The 20,515-nt window shown below is 42.3% G+C and overlaps 1 non-coding gene across 1 annotated transcript; it reads right to left on the reverse strand.

Moving 5' to 3' along the window:
- Nucleotides 1-18,360: 18,360 nt before the first annotated feature.
- On the reverse strand, nt 18,361-18,464 carry LOC111762454 (U6 spliceosomal RNA). The gene has a single exon (XR_002795561.1). It is a non-coding gene; the product is annotated as a U6 spliceosomal RNA (small nuclear RNA).
- Nucleotides 18,465-20,515: the final 2,051 nt, after the last annotated feature.

The raw sequence follows: 20,515 nt of genomic DNA on the forward strand, positions 1-20,515 counted from the left end.
GATAGGGCTAGGAACTCCGCACTCCCTCAGTTGTTGTTTTTAACTGAAACCATTGTGAAAATATCCAAACATTTTTATGTACTTTGTATAAATGCCCTGAAGAACTCTCGTCCAACCTTGTGCCCCCTATTAATAACACTCCACACCAGTGTTTCTCCCCTGCCATAGTTGAACCTCTCTGTGGTCCAAAACTTCTTTAAAAATGAAGTCTCATATATTGTCAGGTTCCAGTAATAGTAAAATGGAATATAGTGATGGGTTTTAAGGTTAGATATAGAATACATACTAATTTAGAAAAATTAAATACACCGGACATTGTAAATCCTCACAGGGCCCACTGGATGGAATGGAGGAGAGTATGGGCCATGATGTGGACCATTGTCTATGAGGTGCAGAGGTGCCCAAAGATGTACCTACCAAATCCAATGGATGTGTCATGATGATGGGAACGAGTGTTGTTGGGGGGGGGAGAGGGGGGGTGGGGGGTGGGGTTGAATGGGACCTCACATATATATTTTTAATGTAATATTATTACAAAGTCAATAAAAAAAAAGAAAAATTAAATAAAGTAAGAATAAATTGGGGTATCAAAAAATGAAAAAATGAAAAAGCTTTGTTTTTGACATTTTGCCTTTCATCACTGCTATAGGTGTTGCCCTGTATGTACAGTGGCAAGGCAATTTCTTCCATTTATCCCTCAGTGCCTACAGTCTTTCTTTTTTTTTTTTTTTTCTACTTTTTAGGTTTGTCTTCACAAAAGTTTTAGATCACAGTAATTCACATATACAATATACAATACTCCCACATATCCAACATCAAACCCTTTGTCCCTTCCCCAGCAAAGATCTTTTTACATGTTCATATTATATTTGCTGCAATTGATGTACAGATATTGAAGCAATAGCTTTCAAACATGGTTCCATTTTGGTTTACATTATGGTTTATATTTTAGACTATATAATTTTCTAAATTTTTAGTTACCTTATGTTTTACATTATGGCTTACTTTTTAGCATATAGACCTTTATACATTTTTAGTGTAATTTAACATGTCCTATATCCATCATTGCATGATCTTGTGGAACACTTCCATTGCCCCACAGTTACACTGATTCCATCTATTCAATACTGCTTTCCCCCTCCCCTCAGGGTCCACATTGCCAATCAATCTTCATTATTTGAAGGACCATATTCAGAGATACTTGCAGCCATGTTGAGGGTTTGACATACTCGACTGCAGTAATTCATTGGTAGCCAACAATTCTCTCGAGAGATACAATTCCCTCTGTTTGAGAACATCAGTCCTCCCCAGGATGTGAGTATATCTTCACTCTCATTGTATGGGTCTCCACCCAATGATATAACCCACTATGACAAAATGAGCACTCACACACTCCCTAGAAGCTTGCCCTGTGTCAGATGCATCTTAAACAAGTAATCTTCCTATTATATTTTCTAAAGAGTTTTCTCTACATTATAATTTCAACCACATGCCTGACAATCTCCTATGTTCAAATGTTTCCCCCACCCTCCCCCCAATTTCCTGGGCCATCTGAACCTTCCTCCCATTCCTAGCCCCCCTCAAGCCCACAAAATCTTACCCAAAGTTATCCCTATACCCCCATTTTATCCATTCCCTGTACAAATACTTACCTCCAGCTTATCATAGATTTCACCCATGTAGGTGTCAACTAGCAATCTTCCTCTCCCCCCAAGTTCCTTTAAGCCTATCACCCAGTCTATAGCTCTCTGAGACAGCTTGCTTTACTTACTTCATGTTAGAGAGGTCATGTAGTATTTGTCTTCAATGCCTTTCTACACATGCCTCTTCTGTCACTTTTACTGAACCTGTTGTTGGCGCTGGGGTTGGAGTATAATCAGGAGACTTGACTCTCTGGACTGTCCATCTACTAGTTGGGTCCTGAGCCTCAACAGAGTTGCAACTCCTACTCTCTGGTTTGATGGACTTACCCAGGTCAGCTACAAGGAGGTGAAGATGGTTAACAACCACACCAGGGAATTGAGAGTGCCTACAACTCCAAGCAGGAGAATCACATCCTTCAACATGGGGGATCTAAGCGCACTCTCGATATAGAGGTGGGGTGGACATCACCATCCCAGGGTCCACTGGATGAGGAATAAAATATGGATTAGAGTGAATTTATTAGTATTCTACTATAGAACTATTGTGATTATTAATGGAAGAAACTGTAACATTGATATGGAGAAAATGGCCTTGGTAGTTGCTGAGGGCAGGGAGACGGAAGAAAGGGTGTGATGTGGTGGCATTTCTGGGACTTGGAGTTGTCCTAAATGATATTGCAGGGACAGATGCTGGACATTATATATCCTGCCATAACCCACCAAATGTACTGGGGGAGAGTGTGAACTACAACGTAAACTACAATCCATGTGGTACAGCAGCGCTCCAAAATGTATTCACCAAATGCAATGAATGTGCCACGATGATGAAAGAAGTTGTTGATGTGGGAGGAGTGGGGAAGGTGTGTGGGGTATATGGGAACCTCTTATATTTTTTAATGTAACAATTTTTTGTGATCTATGTATCTTCAAAAGAACAATAAAATATTAAAAAAAAAAAAAAAAAGGCAACGGCTTCCCTGGGCAGACATGGCACATGAGAGGTGGAAAGGAGCTGGTGGGAGGTACTGAGAGGTGTGGGAGGTGGTAGGAAGGACGGGAGGGGTGAGAGGTGGAAGAGAAGATGGGAGGGGTAGGAGGTAAAAGCCAGGTGGAGGTGGAAGGGGTGGGGGTTGGAGCGGAGGAGGGGGGAGATGGAAGGGAGGGGTGGGAGGTGGGATTCTGAGGTCTGTGGGGACGGGCCCTCATCCTGGGGCGGGGCTGCACATTGGCTGGGTGGGTTTCTCCATCAAAGGGCTTTGAAGGCCCCAGCGCTTGGGCAGGTCTCAGACAGTGAGCTTAGCCAACAGCGGGGATCCCTACTTCCCAGACATCTCCACCCACCTGTATTTTTTTTTACCTCCGTGAGCCTGATAAATCCCCCTGAAGACACAGAACTCCTCAGGCACCTCACAAGCCCCCACACCCTCCTCCGTGGGACCTGCGGGGGCGCCACGACACAACCTCCTCTCTGGGACCTTCTCAATAGCTAACCTGTTCTGTGTGGCCTGTGGAGCTGTGGTAATGCCGACCCACTTAGCACTTTACCATTTCTTCCTTTTCGCACCACTGAGAAGCCCGGGAATTGGTTAGGGCTTGCTTGCCTAAAGCAGGCTGGGAAGTGGCCTCAAGTGCCTCCTCTGCTTCACAATCTAAGAAAATGAAGGACTACTGATTTTCCTTCAGGTCTCTGGACAAATCGCCAGTTCCCCTGGTTGCTGGGTGAAAGGCTAATTTCCTTTCCCATGTGAGGACTTGTGCCTCACTCACCTCCCACTTTGCACCCCAGCTCCATTATCTCTTCAGCGAGGGTCTCTAGAGACCCTTTCTAAACGGTTCTGCAGCATCCAGACTAGCGGGTTCCTCTCCCTCACTGGGTCCCAAGACTGGCAGCAGTGCGTGGCTTGGCATGGAGTTCATCCCGTGGGAACCTACAGCCGCGACTGGTTCACACCCACTAGGATGGCTATAATCAAAAAATCGGGAAACAGCAGGTGCTGGCGAGGATGTGGAGAAACTGGAACCTTTGTACATTGTTGGTGGGAATCTGAAAAGATGAAGCCACTGTAGAAAACAGTTTGGTGGGTCCTCAAGAGTTAAACATAGAATTACCATACGACCCTGCTATTCCACTCTTAGGTATATATCCCAAAGAATTAAAAACAAGGACCCAAACTTATTCATGAATATTCACTGCAGCATTATTCACAAAAAACAAGAGGGGAAACAGCCCAAGTATCCACCACAGATGAATGGATCAACAAAATGCAGTAGCTACACACAATGGAATACTACTCAGCCCTAAAAAAGAAGGGAGTTCTGAAGCATGCTTTAATGAGTATGAACCTCAAAAACACTAGGCTACATGAAAGGGATCAGACGTGAAAGGTCACGTGTTGTGTGATTCTATCCGTATGAAATACCCGGAAAGCAGATTGGGGGTTTCCAGGGGCAGGGAGGAAGAAGGAATGGGGAGTCAATGTTCTAGAACCCGACATTATGGATGTATTAAATGCAACCAAACTGTTCCCTTTAAGATGGTTAATTTTTTAAAAAAGATATATGTATTTATTTCTCTCCCTTTCCCTCTCACCCCTCCCCCACCCCCCTTTGTCTGCTCTCTGTGTCCATTCACTGTGTGTTCTTCTTTGTCTGCTTGCGTTGTCAGTGGCACCAGGAATCTGTCTCTTTTTGTTGCATCATCTTGCGGTGTCAGCTCTCCGTGTGTACGGTGCCACTCCTGGACAGGCTGCGCTTTTTTTGTGCAGAGCGGCTCTCCTTGAGGATCTTGTTACCGCCACTTTTATTCTTTGGTTTGGACAGACTTCAGAATGAAGAGACGTGACCTCAGTGCAGTCAAGTGTTTATTTGATCACAGCTCAGTGTTGTGGCTCCGACCTGGCCAGGGCAGCGATGGAAGCGCCCTCAGCGTTAGAGCTCAAGCCTGGCCGAGGCACAGGTGGGAGCACGCCCCGGGCAAAGACGGAGGCAAACAGCTGGGTGCTGTGGCTCGTCTTGGTGTTGCAGCTTGGTGTTTGTCAGGCCAGGGCACAGGTGGACGGGCGCTCAGGGCTTTAGGGCTGCCCTAGATATAGGTTCACTGTGTCGCCTCGCCTGAGGGTGGGGCCCCTAATTGCAATGAGCTGACTGGTCAAACGCTGGGTCTGTGTGAGGGTGCTGGTTAGGGTTTGGAGTCTAGATTAGCATTTTATGTTAATGAGGTATGCTAACCGGGAGGTGTTGATTGGTTGATTAGTAATTAGGGTAAGGAATTCTACCATTGAAAAACCTCTTACCCTGTTGGTTGGCTTAGGATCCCTCTGCCTAGGGGTCACAGTTCAGTCAGCAGTCTACCCCTTCAGATCTCCCAAGTGGGTGGGTGACAACCAAGAGCTTCAAGTCTGATTTTTTGGTGACACTATCTTGTGCAAGTTCAGGACCAGATATCAATGGTGGGAAATAGCCCTGGGAAAAATAAACTCATAATTTATCTGTTGATGATTCCAGTAAAACAGAAGTTTCCATGTACTGCATACTTCGGAGAGAAGTCATATAGTGGAGAGGCTAATAAGACACAGTTCTCCTGTCACAAGTGCATTTCAGCTTTCGTCTTGCATTCTAATTGTTGCTTAACTAGTCAAGAGTTAGCTGGCTTTGGGCAGAATCCACACCCTGCCACCCAGCCCTGGGTCTCCACTTGCAGTCTGCCCATGCATCTGATGCCTGCGGGGCCCACCAAGCTTACGTGTAAGGGGGAAGCAGCTCCAATCTCTCTTTCCCTCCCTCCCTCTTTCTCTCTCTCTGGCATTTGGCCTTCCCTCCTCTCCAGGGACCCCCGTTGGTCTTGTGACCCTACTTGGAAGGACCTAACTGAAATATCTGATGTGGGGACACTGGGAGTAAAGGAAATTATGTTGGAGTGGGGGCCGCCTTCCTGACACGTCTCAGATCCTCTTGGTTAAAACTACCCGCTCCGTTCCACGGATACATTAGGCCGATTCTTCCCCTAACAGAAGGAAAATAATCTTGGCCCTCAGTAGTACTGGCCTCAGAGAGGCTGTTCTGAGCCGCGTTATCCAAAGTAGCCCCCTCTGCATTACCATGCCCTGCTCATCCATTGCACTTTGTAATTAGATATTTCCTGGTTGGTTTATTTTTTGTTTTTCTGTTCTTTACGCTCCATGCTTCCTTCTGTTTCATGCCGCATCACAGAGCTAGCACAGTACCTAGGGGACAGAATGTCTTCAGCTGGATCCAGTGCGACAGGAACAGGGCTCTTCTGGGCCATTGTACCGATAATAGAGATGGCAAAAAGAAACACAAAAGAAAGGAATATGGATTAGAGAAGAATTGGATTACATTTTTTCCCCCAAACCTTTGTCTCTAAATTCATGTTTTTATAGTTGGTCTCCTTTATTTTTATTAATTTATTTTATTTTTTAATCCCCCCTCTTTGTCTGCTCTCTGTGTCCACTCCCTATGTGTTCTCTGTGTCTGCTTGCACCCTCAGTGGCACCAGGAAACAGCATCTCGTTTTTGTTGCGTCATCTTGCTGCATCAGCTCTCCATGTGTGTGGCGCCACTCCTGGGTGGGCTGCGCTTTTTTTCACACAGGGTGGCTCTCCTTGCAGGGCGCACTCTTTGCTCATGGAGTATCCCCACGCGGGGGCACCCCTGCATGGCACAGCACTCTTTGCGCACGGCAGCTCTGTGCGTGGGTCAGCTCACCACACGGGACAGGAGGCCCTGGGTTTGAACCCTGGACCCTCCATATGGTAGATGGATGCTCTATCAGTTGAGCCATGTCTACCTTCCAATATGAAGTTTTAGCTGGATGCCTGATAACCCTGTATCACTTCTCAGAGAGAAACTGAGGATGGAACCAGGGCCCTTGTACATACTAGGTAGGAATTTTTCCACTGAGCTAATCCGTTTCATTTAGTTGGTCTACATTAACAAATAAATAAACAAAAAGCTCCCTCACCCAGGATTATGGAAAGGTATGAGCCTTGAGGCAGTTGTGCCTTCCCTGAGATTTCCCCCGGTGGAACCCCACAGAGTTGTCCATATGGGATTCCCTGGAATTTGGGTACATGAACCTCACTGTGGAGACCAGTCTCACCTGGCAGAGGGTGGGAGAGAGTTCAGTGCAGGTGTCTTCCTCTCGCCTTTCAAGATTTTTCAAACCCAGCTTCAATTAGATGGTTTGGAAGGGCAGTTCATGCTGTCGCCTCCACTGGAAGGTTCTGTCCCTCATTCTTCAGAGGAGACTTCAGATTGTGTAGGTCCATATTTTCAATCCACATCATATTTTTTCCACAAAGATTTACTTTAATAATTTTTATATCATGAATCTTGTGGTGATAATTCCCACTTTTGTGTGATTCAATACTCTTTAATGTATTTTCATTTTTTGAAAGTTATTTGCATTGAATGAAATTCCATATATGTTTTTTCATCTTCTTGGCCAGTGAGAATTCTGCCATCACATTTTTCTTTGTTTCTCTGCTTCTAATGCAACCCCCTCCCTTTTCTTAGAAGCTTTCTGTTTCCAAATCAAGGATAAGACTGATGATAGGTAGACATTTCCATTTCAGAAGGAAGAAATTGGAAGGAAACAGAGGCCTTGGTTCTCAAACAAGTGAAAAGAGGGTGGGGCGGTGGGATGCAACTATGGACTAAAATAGGTTTATAATAATTCTAACAATGGAAGAACTTTTATCATTGATGTAAAGACAGTGACCACCAGAGGTTCTGAGGGGAGGGAGAGGGAAGAATAGGCATAACGTGGGGTACTTTGGGGACAATGGAATTGTTCTGCATGACGTTGCAATGATGGATAGAGGCCATTAAACATTTTTTTCAAAACCTGTAAAATTGTGTGGTGCAAAGTATAAACTATAATGTAAACTATAATCCTTCATTAGTAGGAATGCTTCAATATGTGTTCATCAATTGTAACAAATGTGCTACACTAATGAAAGATGCTAATTGGGAAAAGTGTGGGAGGGAGAGGAGGTAGAATATATGGGAATCCTCTATAATTTTTGATGTAATATTTTTGTAATGTAAAGCTACTTTACAAATTTAAAAAACCACCAAAAACAAAAACAAAAAACACATAAAAACAACAAAACGCTAATACAAGTTATGTCTTTAGGTTAGTATTGAAATGAAAATAGACTTTTTAAAAAATCTCACAGAACAGAAATATTTTGCCTGAGACTATTTCCAAAGCCATAGCTTAAGAAACCTAGAAAATTTAGGTAAATGCATTATTTTCCTCCTTTCTTTGTAGGCTGAAATACTTTCATTCCTATTAAAGCAGCATTTCTTAACAAGAGAATACCACTATAGTTGGTATCTGAGATTTTTTAAAATTTTAAAGGTTATGTGTATACCTGAATGCCTTGTAGCAGGTACATTTTTTTTCCCCAAAATCACACAGACTCAAATGTACAAAAATGTAGCATCATATCTCTGTGACTGAACTTAACTTTAATCTTGAGCCCCCATTCTACCTAATGCTAGAAGACTTAATCTGGTCATCTCCAGGTTTTAGCACTGATTACTAGTGTAAGGAGTCTATATATAATCTAGTTTATCTATTTAAGTAGCCCTCTAACAAAAATAGGTTTACATTAACTCTAGAAATGCAAAGGAAATTTTTGTTTTCAATGGGGGCCCATATTTTATTCAAATTTAAGAAAAACTGTATTAGGTATGTATTAGCAAGGTTGACAGCACTGGTAATGGAAATGCTTTGCTCGGAGGTTTTAGTGTCTCGAGTCTATTTTTGTTCAGTGTTTTGAGGACACTTAATGACTATATTAGTCAGGTTTCTCCAGAGAAACAGAACCAACAAGACATATATGCATATATATATATACATATACATATGTATTATACACACTTATATATGTATATATACACACATGTGTGCATGAGTTAGTAAATATTAAGAGACTTATAGGCATTGAATCAGTCAACGATGGGGATGGACAAGTTTGAATTCAGTAGGTCAGGCCACAAGTTGGAAACTTGACAGTGACATAGAATTCCCCAGGCGAAGCTGGTTGGTTGACGTAGAGATAGAAATTCTTTCTGACCACTGAAATCCTCAGTTCTCACTTTAAAGCCTCCAGCTGATTGGATGAGGAGATCCCTCTCCACTACTGAAGGCAAACTCTTTTATTAATCGTCGATGCAATCAGCTGTAGAGGCAATTAACTGGCTAATGATTTAAATCCATCCATGAAATACACTCACAGTAGCAATCAGAGTCCATGCTTGCTTGACCAGACAATTAGACACCATAACCCATCCATGCTGACACATGAACTTAACCATGACAATGTTGGAGTTTGGGGTGGGGAGCCTCACTAGATCTCTGGGGTCTCTTACCCCTTCTTCTCCAAGGATGTGATGTTGCACATGTGCACTCACACGCTTTGTGTGTCATGTGCCTAATAAAAATCCCTGGGTGGAGACCCATTGGCACAGATCACAGGGGGCAGTGAGCACGCAGTGGTGGGGGCAGGGGTGTGGACAATAAGCAGCTGGAATGGGAGTCTTCTGTGGGGTCATAGAAGGAAGACACGAAGGACAATGAGTCCTCTCTCTAATTGGTTCCCACACTACATCTGGCTTCCCTTTTTGCCAGACTGGAAGGGTTGTTTTGCTAAAACTAATGTGTTCTGGGATTTGGCGGAAGCATTCCAACTGTCCAAATCCCTCCAGAAAACTCCTTAGCACTTGTGTGCCCACCACTGTCCAGCTGCCATGCTGTATATATGTACAGGTTTTCACACATTTTATTTGTGTTTACATTTTCTTTGTTCTTTAAGCAGAAAGTTCTTAGAGACCAGCCACATGTTTTTGTATTTCTGACAAACTACCTATAATGAGCTAAATGATGGCTCAAAGTACTATTAGATAAACACAACCCATTTCTGGGGGGAGAAAATCAGCAAGTACTTCACGGAAATTTGGACCTTCAAAGTCTCTCTAGAAATAACAATTTGATTAGTCAAACATGGTTAAAAGGATCTGCTCCCATAACATGTCAGATACTTGGAATAACCTGTCACAATATTTATGGTTTCCTTGGGACAGTGGTTGTGGAGAGGGGACTTCAGCGTTTGTCACTACTGGGATTCCACTTGCTATCTCTGACTATTAACCTAGTACTCTGGACTGGATTCAGATTTTTATGGAAAATCTGAACATCAAATAAGCCGTCCTATAATCTCCACATAATGAACATTTTGAGCACCTTGTTTGTGTAAGGAACTATACTATATACTGTACAGGAAATGAAAAGAAAATTAGAACAAGATTTCAATTCCCTGAGTGCCAGTCAGGGGTGTGGCACTACCCAGATGCATCCCGTGATGGTAGGGTCTCCCACAAGAGGAAGCATCCAGGTTTTTGCCTTACATCTGGTAGGAAGAGAAACCACAAGCTTACAGCAAGTAGCCCGCTGAGCCAAGATCAGATTCTCCGTGGTAGGCTCATGTCAACCAACCTCCACAGAGACTGCTACAAGGGCCAACCCAGCAAAGCATCAACTTAAAATAGGGAAGAACTTTTTCCATGGAATGGACCATCATCCAGGGCACACCTTCCTCTATGCCAAGTCATAAAGGGCCTAGGGGGATGAATGGGTGGTTAGAAACTTGCTTGGTGAGGATGTGTTTAAAGAAAGGAGAAATAGACAGTCCTGAAGAATACTTCATCCAGGTTTCGGTGAAGCTGGATGACGCATTGCTGTTCCAGAGGCTCTACCTGTCTTCCCAGAGAGCCAGGTCACTCAGGCCAACCTGCCTCTCCACTGCTGCAATCAGCTCACAATAGGTTGGCTTGAAGGGAAGGCAACACAGAGCTTTACAAAATAAAGGGACAGAAAGAGAGACACAAGAGAGAGATAAAGCTGGGGCCAGGGGACTTACGGCTTCTGGAACGAAGAACCTCGACCCTAGTTTCCGCCTCGTATTTATTGGAAACTACCAAGCAGCTGTTTGCTATCTGAAGTGCAACATCATCCACAATAATCAGGAACAATAGCAACATCTACAATAAGGCAACATCTACAATGGAACAGGTATAACATTTACGATAAGGAGCAGGTAAGCCAGTTTTCTACAACACTCCATCTTCCCCAGTTTCTCCATCCCAATGACTCATCTGAAAAGAGCGATTTATATAGATTGGTTCATATATTGGGTTATTCAACTGAGGTCCTGTTGCTAATCATGTTGGCCTTGAAAGTATAACTTTTCCTCCATTTATGTATTGATGTGATTATTTTCAGGTTCTTGGCAAGACAGGGTGAAGGGATACCTTATGAACACCTGTCTACTCCCATATTTTACAATCTGGTGAGAAAACAAGGCACCCACAAATATCACTTATTCTTGTAATATGCAGCAGGGTATGGATCTCTTACACGTGCATTATCTCATGCAATTCTCACAAAATCTTTGTAGAGAGTAGAAGCTGACAGTTATCTTTTATCTACCAGGTGTGATTGTCTTCAGGGGCTTTACATTTTTATCTTGTTGAATCCCTACCCAGTCCTGCAATGTCAGTATAATTTTCCAAGTTTATGTTTGTGAACAGGGGACATAGAGAGGGGATGTGATTTAGCTAAAGTCAACCAGGAGGCCAAACCCTGAAGTGAGGGTAGGTGGAAATCCCAGTGCCTCCAGCTCCCAGACGAGGGGTTTTTCACCCACACTCCTGAAAACAGAATGAATAAATCTGGTCAATTGGTGAGTGTGACAAGACGCACTGGTGAGCGTGACAAGACACACTAGTGAGCGTGACAAGATGCACTGTTAGAGAACAGGAAGGGTTGTGGGAGCTCAGAACAGGAAAGAGTAGGAACTCACACTGTGGAGCAAAAAGATTTTGAAGATACAAGTTATAAGTAGGGTTGATGGTATTTTAATTATCTTATGACATATCTTTTCCAAAAGTAGAGTCTAGAAAAAATAAGAATTGAGAAGGAGTTGAATTGGAAATGTTTGTTTTGGGTATAGTATGGATTTGTCTGTTGTCTCTCTTTAAACAGTGAAATTGTTTTAATTACTGATCCTTTTCTCCAAACCCAAAGCTCATATTCACTGAATTCATTTAGTATGAATTGGTCCTTCTGTGTTTCTTTGAGCCCAATTTAATTTTGTCAGTGGCCTTGGGTCCAATGTTTCAGGGATCAGAAACGCTGCCATTCTTTCTCCTTAAATAATCCTAAAACATAGCAGAGGAAAGTGACCGCAGCAGCTGCCGGCTTTCGTGGGTGGCAGGGCAAGGGCTTTCTCGAGCAATGGACAGAGCCGAGAGACAGGTCTGGAGGCTCCCTGGTGAGCAGGCTTCCTGCAGGACTCGGCTTGGCAGGTGTTACCTCACAGCAGAGAATCTAATGAGATCCAGGAGACACTGAGAAGCTTCTTAACTTGATCCAGGGTTTGCGAGGGTTGCTGATAGGATGCCAGGGCAACCCAGTGGACAGTTCAGGAGATGAAAGGAAGCCTTTCGGATTAAATAAGATTTAGGAAATAAAAGGATTAGCAGGACACAAAAGCTAGATTTACGGGTTTATTTTGCCAGTGCAGCGTGGCATGCTGGGACATGGGACATTCAGAAAGAGATAAAAGGGACTAACTCAGGGGGTCGTGGGGCAGCCAAGATGAGCAGAGCCCCTCCCCACCCCAAAGCCTGCTAAATCTTCTGATAATTGAAAATGGGCCAGAAAGGGAGACTTCCCCATGACTAATTCTGTCTCCTCCACAAAGCAATAAGAAGAGATACAATGACAAGGCAACTCACGAATCAAGGGTCAAGGCTCAAATCAGCTTAGGAAGCTGAAACCTGATTTATGACCAAGTCTTACTCCCAGATTGTTTCTAGCGTGAGCAACAAAGCAAAGTTTAAACTTGGGGGGAAATGTAATATTGTTTGTGGGTAGCAAAAGCCACAGCGGTTGTCTTTGCTTGTATTTCTCTTCTCCCAAGTTGTAAATCCAGAAAGCTAGAGCTAGAAGGAGAGTTAAAGCTTGTCCATTCTAACTGCCCTGTATATTGTGCTTCCTGCAACACTGTGACGTACAGCTTCCAACCTAGGTTTGGATGATTCTGGAGCGCTCTCGGCCAACTGTTCCACTGTAAGACACCTGAGGTCTCTCTTAGTTCTTCCTTAAGTGATACCAACATCTTTGTCGCCGTTTGTTTTTGTTCTGCAGTATGGAGAAACCCAGGACAAATCTGCCTTCTCATTTACATGGTTGTCCCTCAGACATCTGGAAACAGTGTGACACCCTGGTTGGTGGCTCAGTTGCACAGTAATTCTTACGATTTGGTTGCTGGTGCCTTCACTGGGACACCTGTCTTGAGTGTTCCTTCCACGTTGCTTTCTGTGCCCAGAATCACTAATGAAACTGTTCTTCCTAATTCGGTGTCTCTACTGTCTGATCATCTTATTTGATGAAAATATTGAATGGAGCCCCCCTCATTGAAATTATCTTCTGCTCACATGAGATTACAAACATTGACCCCAGGAACCCAACTTGAAAGCTGTAATTAATTCTTTCTGAATTCACCAGACCTTTACTGAGCCCCTACTAAAATGCCTGGTGCCTACGTGAGATGGGGAATAAGTGATTTAGACGTTGTCACAGCCCTGGAGGGCTCACACGTTAGCAGAAGAAGTCGGCATTTAGGTAATCATGATTATCTATATGTTAAACAATGAGAAACTTGCTCAGGGAGAGGGACTAAGTACACAAAGTTACAAAGGCAGAGGAGAATTTGGCATACGGCTGCCTTAGTTTGCCAGGGCTGCTGTAACAAAATACCACAGACTAGTTGACCGAAACAACAGGCATTTATTGTCTCTTGATTTGGAGGCTAGAAGTCCAAAACCAAGGAGTCAGAGGGTCACACTTCCTCCAAAGGCTGGTGTTTGGTGGTGGCCTGCCCGCAACCCATGACTCCATCTCTGCCTGTGTCATGTGGCCATCTCTCTCTCTCCATCTTCTGTCCCCTGTGTCCACATTTCTTCTGCTTCTAAGAGCGCTAATCATATCGGATGAAGGCCCACTTTCATTCAGTTTGTCCTCATCTTAACTAAGAGCATCTTCAAAGATCCTCTTCACAAATGGGTTCACATCCTCAGGATCAGGGGTTAGAGCTTGAACAGGGCTTCGTGGGAGACATAGCACAAAGCACAAAAGTCACAGATACATTCAAGAGGCTTTCCTTCCACAGTGAGTGGGTATGGTCAGAAAGAGAGAGAGAAGTAAACATGACCTCCAGTCCTAGCTGGGGTGATCTGATGGAAAGAACATATTTAACGAAAACAAGAGACTCCTTACAGGATGCAGAGCCGGTGGCAGGTGGGAAGAGGATATTTGCACATGTGCTCAGGCGAATTCCCATGAAATAACCTGTTACTCCTGTTTATCTGTATACTGAGCTCATTTCCCTCTAATCCCACTTCTTTTTCTTTTCTTTTTTTTTAAATATTTTTTTAATGTTACATTCAAAAAATATGAGGTCCCCAAATACCCCCCACCCCCCTCACCCCACTCCTCCCCCCCATAACAACAACCTCCTCCATCATCATGAGACATTCATTGCACTTGGTGAATACATTTCTGAGCACCACTGCACCTCATGGTCAGTGGTCCACACCATAGCCCACACTCTCCCACAGTCCACCCCGTGGGCCATGGGAGGACACACAATGTCCGGTAACTGTCCCTGCAGCACCACCCAGGACAACTCCAAGTCCCGAAAATGCCCCCACATCACATCTCTTCCTCCCACATCCCACTTTTAATTATGAGAAATATATTGACACTTCCCCAATAGGAGTAGATTGAGTCGAAGCATGTCAAAGCAAGACAAGGCCCTGGCAATTAGGGAAGTGATTTCCAAAAACTTCAGTGGAGGCACGTTTTCTTCAGATGTGGAAGTTCAGAATGTACAGCAGGTATGCGAGAGCAGTTTGTCTTGGGAAGGGGTGGGGGCAACCCTTGATTTCTTTGTCCTCTCTGTGCCCCCCGCCCAACACCCTCACTTCCTGAGCTCAAGGTCAGAAGCCCAGCGAGTAGTCCAAAAGGCCAGCACGTGGCACAGATAGGGCCACAAACCCCAACTCATCTTTTAAGATCTCTACTCAGATAGGCGTGGAGGACCCCTGCCATCTTTTTTATTCGAGTCAAATCGGTAGAGGACCTATCAGGAGTTTGCCTGGTGAAGAAGCAGTAGAGATGTGTAGGCAGCAGGTTACTCTCAGGTCTCTTTTATAACTGAGCAATAAATCCCAACTACAATTAGGCTGAAAGCTAAACAGTGCCCCCCAAGTCATGGATTTCCCTCTGTGGCTCTGTGAGACCAACCGGGAGTGGTCCAAATTTCGAGAGGACACAAAGAGAAAATGTAGAGTCAGTGGCTTTCCTTTTCCACTGTGAAATCATGGCTGATGAAAGACCTGTTTCCAAAATGAAAATCCAGGTTTCCAGCACATATTTAGTGTGTCCTTGACTCTGTTCCAGAAATGCATTGATGATAAGCCTGGCAAAATTCAGCAAGAACTAAGACAGTAAATAAACGAACACCTGGCATTTCTTTGGGCGCCAGATATTACTTCATGTTGCCTTCGCAACTCTATGAAGTAGTTCCTGTTATGATCCTCTTTGCTGGGGAGGAGCCGAGGCATTGGGTGTCGTGAGAGGCCCAGGCAGGTGGGTCCAGAGCCCGCCCTTCACCCACTGTGCTGGGTGCTGCCAGAGGGAGCACGTTCCTCTACCTCACCACCTCATCCACAGATATTTTACTCTCTGCTTCTTGGTTCTCATCGTTGTCCTCATGCAGGCCCATCTGAGTTTTACATAGTTGCGTAGCTTGCACACACATCGTGGACTGTGTCCTAACACATGCCAAAAATCCTTGGAGAAAATGTGAGACTATTTTAAACCCCAAAGAATAAAGTTAATGCTGATTAAAGCTGCAAAATCTGAACTCCTTATGGTGTGTGGTCATGGTATTTTAGCAGCCCCAGCCAGGCCTGGTTTTCTGTTTAAGGGCAATGGAAAGGACAGTCTAACTCTGACCCACTGTACAGAATAGAGCAGCTGACGAGTGCCATGTTGAAATTGAGTTGTGTTGGCATGGCAGACAGCTCAGGAGCTTGGTGCCCTTTCAGTGGGCCCTACTTTGAAATTTATGCTCCCCAGTGTGACAGAGTTGGACTCAGATGTGGTTTCCCTACACATGGCTCTTCTGTCCCTTCTATTTGAACCTATAGTTAGTACTAGAGTTGATAGGTACATGTCCAAGAGACTTAAATCTTTGGGCTGTCGCCGTACCAATTGGGCCCTGACTCTCAGCAGAGTTGCAATACTTACTCTCCAGTTCATTGGACTCAACCAGGACAACTAACAAGGAGATGATGATGGACAATGACCATCCCTAGAAACAGAGAGAGTCTGCCATGCAAGCAAGATAGCCCCATCCATCTGCCCTATGGGATCTAAGCCCCCTCTCAGTTAGAGGTGGAGTGGGCATCATCATGCCAGAATCCTCAGGATTGGGAAATGAATGGTGGACTAGAGAAAATTTACTGTTCTTCTACTTCAGATTTATTGTGATTCTAGCAATAGAAGCACTTTTATCATTGGTGTGGAGGCAGTGGCCACTGGAGGTTCTGAGGGGAGGGAAAGGGAAAAGTAGGCATAATATGGGGCATTTTTGGGACTTGGGAATTGTCCTGAATGGCATTGCAGTGACAGATACAGGCCATTATAGCTTGTTGTAACTTACAAAATTGTGCAGGAGAGAGTATAAACCACAATGCGAACTATAATCCATGCTTAGTGGCAATGCTCCAAAATGTGTTTATCAATTGTAACAAATGTATCACATTAATGAAGGATATTGTTAATGTGGGAAAATGTGGAAGGGGTAGGGTGTGGGGTATATGGGAATCCCCTATATATTTTTTTTTTTTCAATATACATTTAAGAGGTTTATTGGCTTACACAACTGTGGGGGTTCAAAAGTCCAGATTCCACAAGGCAGGCCACAAGCTGGGAACTGATGAAGGTGATGAATTCACAAGGAGAAGCTGGCTGGTTGACTGAAGAAGAGATAGAAATTCTTTCTGACTGCTGAAATCATCAGTTCTTGCTTTAAAGGTTTCAACTGATTAGAGGAGATGTCTCTCATTGCTGAAGGGAATCTGCTTCGTTGAGTATAGATGTTATCAGCTATAGATGAAATCAAAGGACTAAAGCCAGAAAATACCCAATGCTAACCGTCAGGCCAGAGAGTGCTTGACCAAACAAGGAGACACCAGAAATTCAATTGTCTTGGCCAGTAGCAGTGTCTGAGTAATATTACACTTGCACAGTTCATTAGTGACAGTTTTTACATGGATGGCAGCCACCACTTGTGCAGGTTTACAGCTTTTCTGGCATTCTTGGGGGGAGAGATGGCTTTGGGGTGTTGCTATTGATTTTTTTCTTTAATTTATTGAAATATATCACTCATACAAAAACATACGTAAACAATAAGTGTATAATAATTGTGAATTTACAAAACAAACATATAGAACATCAAACAAACATATATAACATCTCACCCTACCACCAATAACTTGCATTGTTTTTAAACCTTTTTAACTAATGATTAAAGAGCATTGTCACAATATTACTACTAAACCAAGTAGTTTTCCCCTAACTAATCTGATTGTTATTATCATTATATCATTTATAAATGAACATACATAAACAATTAAGTGAATAGTCAAAGTTGTGAAATTAAAAAGCAAACATGCATAGCATCATACAGGGGTCCCATACATCAACCCTCCACCAACACCTTGCATTGTCATGAACTATGAAAGAACACTGTTAAAATCTTACTACTAATCATAATCCTTACATATGGGGTGTCTTTCCCTCAACCCACCCTATTATTATTTTTAATATATTTTTTTATAACAGAAGTTGTAAACTTATAAAACAATCATGCACATGTGCAGAATTCCCAAACAACACCCCCCCATCAACACATCACTATGTGATGTGTCATTTACTACAGATAAAATAATATCATCTGATTGTTACCATGTCCATAGTGTACATTTGGCTCACATTTTCCATACTGCCTCAGTATCAACACAATACATCTTTTGCATAGATGTAAGAATATTATATTATTACTACTAACCACTGTCCATAGGTCACTCCAGGTGTATTTTTCCCATGCTTCTCCACATTCCAATTATCCTGCAGTAGAGATATACTTTTATTCTAGCTAACAAAGGACACTCTTGCATCTGTACCATCAACCACGATTCTCACCCACCTCTTGGTTTACTGTGCTATCCACTTCCTAGATTATTCTCAAGCATTCTACCAATTGGCATTTTCATAACTAGACTACCATTTTCAGTCACATCCCCATTTATAAACTAGCTGTTACTCACTGTGTGTTACCATCCACTCTATATATTTCCACAGTTTTACAGTAAAGCTAATTAAAACTTCTACATACATTAAACATCAACAGTCCACTCAGTCCTTCTCTTATCTCCTTTAAGAATCCACCGCCTACCACCAGGTCTTGAAGATATTTTCCAATAATTTCTTCTAGAAGTTTTATGGTTCTTGCTTTTACTTTTAGTTTTTTGATCCATTTTGAGTTAACTTTTGAAAAATACAGAACACTTCACAAATTTGCATGTCATCCTTGCGCAGGGACCATGCTAATCTCTGTATCGTTCCAATTTTAGTATATGTGCTGCTGAAGCAAGCACCCCTATATTTTTTATGTAACATTTATGTAATCTAAGTATCTTTTTTTTAAATTAAAAAGTATATTAAAAAAATAAGAAACTGAGTTGTGATGCAGTCTTTGAGGGAAAACAAAAATCGATTCAGAGTTGGATGACTGCTTGAATTTAATAGCTCTTCACACATCATAGAACTTCAATGACCTGTTTTATAGATGACTAGATTGAGGCCGACAAAGTTGAAGACATTTGCCAAACTCTTGCTACTTGTTTGTGGCAGAACTAACAAGTTTTGTTGAACCAGTACTATTTTAAATGTACTGTCTGGCTCTCTTTTCCCACCAGATATTTTTCAAATTACTCATCAGGATCTGGATGACCACAGAGCTAATGAATTATTAGGACAAGAAAAGCAGGTGAATAAGCAGAAATTTTAATCAGGTTAACTTTCAGTGAAAAATTATAGGACTTTTAAAGTCGAGAAGCAATACATGTTTTCAATGAGTTTTAAGGAAAATATGGTATAAAAATTTTGATTAAAATAACTATTCATTATTGGATGCTTTAAAATATTTGGAAAAGAGACTTGACTTTTAAGGCCTAAATTCTTAGTTCAGATTCAAATTAGTCAGTATTAGGGCTAAATGTTGAAGGCCTCAGCTGGGTCATCTGTGGAAAGGGTTATTGAATTAGATCAGTCGTTTTCTGTGGCTGCACCATTCCAGTCTAAAACATATTACTGTGGACCATTGTCTATGAGGTGCAGAGGCGCCCAAAGATGTACTTACCAAATCCAATGGATGTGTCATGATGATGGGAACGAGTGTTGTTGGGGGGGGAAAGGGGGGGTGGGGGGGTGGGGTTGAATGGGACCTCACATATATATATATTTTTAATGTAATATTATTACAAAGTCAATAAAAAAAAATAAAACATATTACTGTCAACCTTAAGCTAAAATCGGTACCCTGTGGTGCTGCAGCGAGCTCACAGGAATGCCCTGAAATGTTGGAAAAAACAAAAACAACAACCTAGAATCGGCCGCTATTTACTGCACACTGACTATGGTGAGCATGCTGCTGTATAGTATTTCATCTAATCCCCTCAATGTCTTTATGAAGTACATACCTTTATTATACACACTTCACCTTAAATATAGGGAACAGAGGCTTGATCCGTCAGAATTCAAATCCAGAGTCTTTTACCACTATTTTATATTGGAGAATCAATTGATTCAAAACACTAAAATATAAAATATAAAAATGATGTGCATTTGAGATGATAAGCTAACTGGTATCCTGATCATGGCCTTGAAATTGTTGCTTCATTGTTAACGATGATAATGAAAGTAAAATTCATGTGCGGCTTTTAAATTCCTTCTCAAAGGTTGTTATGAGCTATTTCATGTCTCATTGCATATACTTATTACAAAAATATCAGGATTAGGAAATATTTTGGATTATTTCTGAATGGGCTCGTGAAGATGATTGGTAGATAATCTGGTGCAAGAAATAAAATTAAAGACATTGACAAGGGCAGACTGACAGGTGCATCCCCTTTCTGTCATTGCCAATGCTGTGCATTCCCACAACATTGTCATGCATAAATGAAGTTCTTGTGTGATCTGTACAAACTGTGAATTTTATTAAGGGCAATTCATGACACCACAAATGTTACTTCTTTTTGAAAAAAACTAGGTTTGAGAATGCATGTATTACTTAATGTTGAATAAAGTGTGTTTCCTTGGAAGAACGATTTTTCAAAAGATTAATAACTTATAGCCCTAAATTAAGAAATCTTAAAACTTAAAATGTGGTTAAATATTTTCAAAAGAATGGATTTCAAAGCTCATATAGATATATCTTTTACTTACCAGTGAGTTTGAGTCTTGAAGGCACTATGACTTGTCTTCAAATTTTGTAATAGCACTGACACATAGCAGAGAGTTAAAATGTTTTGGAAATGCACATAAAAGATTAACTATGAAATGTTCTTCTATTTTTCAAATTTCCAGTCTCATACTTCAATTGTAAAATATGGCAAGATAACTTTTTTTTCTGAATGCTTTTGATGTA

The sequence above is a fragment of the Dasypus novemcinctus genome, chromosome 16 (genome assembly GCF_030445035.2).
Source record: "Dasypus novemcinctus isolate mDasNov1 chromosome 16, mDasNov1.1.hap2, whole genome shotgun sequence".
NCBI lineage: Eukaryota > Metazoa > Chordata > Mammalia > Cingulata > Dasypodidae > Dasypus > Dasypus novemcinctus.